We start from the raw sequence: 2,383 nt of genomic DNA, 5'->3' as shown, positions 1-2,383 counted from the left end.
CAACAAATGGTAATTTATGCATTATGTAAATCGTGTTAATTTCTCCTCTTACATTTTATGACAGAAATTCTAGGAGACATGGATATCTCATGTGATTTAGAATCTTTGACTATTTGTGATCTTTGTCCTTGTCTTTGACTATAAGGGCAGCCATGATACCATAAAAGTGGTTCTTGGAGTTCTATCTTGCTGAATGCAATTCTTTATTGATATCAACCTTTCACTCTAGACGATACACAAGCTTGGGCAAATCCACATATGACATCAATGATTTAATATCTTATATTTTATGACAAAATTCCATATTTCAGAGTAGAAACTCTAAATTTAAAATACCAATTCATTTTACATCAAAATGGTTGACCCCTTCGAAGTCAATTTAGTGTTCTATTGTGCTCCAAATTTTATGATGCCCAATTGGGAAGAACATCATTTCTACTTTGGAGGAAAGACAGAACATCCTCAGCAGTCTTATATACAATTGTCCATGACATCCCTTTTCAGTTTGCACTTCACATGCTCTGTCTACGTTTCCGCATTTTGTCCAACAGTTGACTTGAAAGATTGAAAACCCTCCCTCAAAAACACCATTTTGGGCGTATCCGGCAGCCACCGTGGTCCGTGAGATCACATTTTTCTGAGGCATTTCGTCAAACAGTCTGCGTGCTTTCATATCTAGCACGACACCATCTAACCGAAAATACTCTTTCATCAATTTCTGTCCAGCAACTATTTGCGAAAATCTGAGAGGTTCTGCGCATTTCTATTGAAGGAAAAAAACTGTTTGAATGTAACAGATCTGCTCTATATTTCTTGTGGAGGATGGCGCGACTAGACTAAAACAGTGCATTTGGAAAACACAGTAATACTAATTAGACTGAAACAAAGTACATTTGGAAAATGGAAACTGCAAACACTCCACATTGAATTGCAGTTGCACCAGCCGGGAATCGAACCCGGGTCTGTACCGTGGCAGGGTACTATTCTACCACTAGACCACTGGTGCGGGGACAGAGAAGAAAGAATGGAGCAAAATCCAGGAAATGTTTGTAAGGAGAGAGAAAAAAGAAATATAAAAAGAGCAAATGGAGATGCGGGGTATCGAACCCCGTACCTCTCGCTGTTCACTGATCTATACTCGTTTTCACTGATCTATTCTTTGGATGTGGTCGGAAGGGGAGCGCAGGGTTCGGGACATGGGCTTTCCCAGCTCACTGGTAGAGCGTCAGTCTTGTAAACTGAAGGTCCGTAGTTCGATCCTGTGTGGAGGCAACTAAAGGTGGCAGCCTGTTTGCAGTGCATGATTTTGCTATGCTATGTTTGGCTCTTGAAGTGATGCAGGAAGCAAGAGGAGGAGGAGGTTGAGGATATCTCTGATTGTAACAGTTCAATTGTTCTCGTTTACCCACTATCACCACCACCACCACCACCGTCGTGTGTTTTGTTTTTGCTTGGAAGGCGATGCAAGAGCCGGGGTTAATATTACCACGCGTGCCGCTCTCTACTCTCGAGGCGATGGACGGGACACGCGTGCCTTTCTTTGCTCCCACATTGCTTACGCGCTACACGAAATTACCACTTCATATTCCCCATTCTAGAAAGCCATCAATGTCTCTTCGGAGACATACGATAACATTGGAACGATACGAAGGAGATCAGCATGGCACCTGCTCAAGATTGGACACGTATAAATCGAGAAATTATCCAAAAAAGTTTCAGATTCATTTTCCCCAAAAAAATTCCTATTAATTTTCCCCTCCCTTGACATGCATAAATCGAGAAATTATTCATTTACGCCTCCCTTCCCCCTTCCCGCTCATTTATTATTCGCTGATGGGCTTTCCCTTTAGGGTTGCTTGCACCCTGAATTTGTTTCACATTGGAAAATAGTTTGCGGAAAATGATTTTCTGATGATAGTTTCGATCAAGTGCCTTGCTAACTTAGAGTGATGATCAAGTTAACTCCAATGCATATAAAATGGCAAAGGTTCGATGTGGATCAGGGGCGTCTATGTAGGCTTAATTCAAAGCACATCAAATCAGCTGTAAAGAACAACTGAGATAAATAACTTTTGGCTTCTCCATCTACCTTCATAATGGGGAAAATTTTAGAGAAATTTTATGCAGATACGATGGTATGTTGTAATCATTAACAGCCTGTCTTTGTTCTCGCCCAATCCTTGAGAACTAATAATCTATCTACTATTTTAGAAACTGTCATCATTCCATTACTATGTGTGCTCGTAGGTGTCCTTTGGTTTAGGAATTCCACAAGATCAACAAACCCCAAAATGTAGAAAGTTCAAAAGCCCTATAGCACAAGTAACATCTATTCACATTTCCCCATTAACTCTTATTTTTCAATCGCTTGATAATGTATTTT

General features: G+C 40.4%; 2 non-coding genes across 2 annotated transcripts; one reads left to right on the top strand and one right to left on the bottom strand.

The window, feature by feature from the left end:
* Positions 1 to 935: 935 nt before the first annotated feature.
* TRNAG-GCC (transfer RNA glycine (anticodon GCC)) lies at positions 936 to 1,006 on the bottom strand. The gene has a single exon. It is a non-coding gene; the product is annotated as a tRNA-Gly (tRNA).
* Positions 1,007 to 1,610: 604 nt separating this feature from the next.
* On the top strand, positions 1,611 to 1,714 carry LOC149536445 (U6 spliceosomal RNA). The gene has a single exon (XR_016358288.1). It is a non-coding gene; the product is annotated as a U6 spliceosomal RNA (small nuclear RNA).
* Positions 1,715 to 2,383: the final 669 nt, after the last annotated feature.

The sequence above is a fragment of the Cupressus sempervirens genome, chromosome 10, assembly GCF_028749045.1.
Source record: "Cupressus sempervirens isolate cs-2001-9-10 chromosome 10, ASM2874904v1, whole genome shotgun sequence".
In the NCBI taxonomy this organism is placed as follows: Eukaryota; Viridiplantae; Streptophyta; class Pinopsida; order Cupressales; family Cupressaceae; genus Cupressus; species Cupressus sempervirens.
The sequence above is the reverse complement of the archived record's forward strand: the minus strand, read 5'-3'. Positions and strand labels throughout refer to the sequence as shown.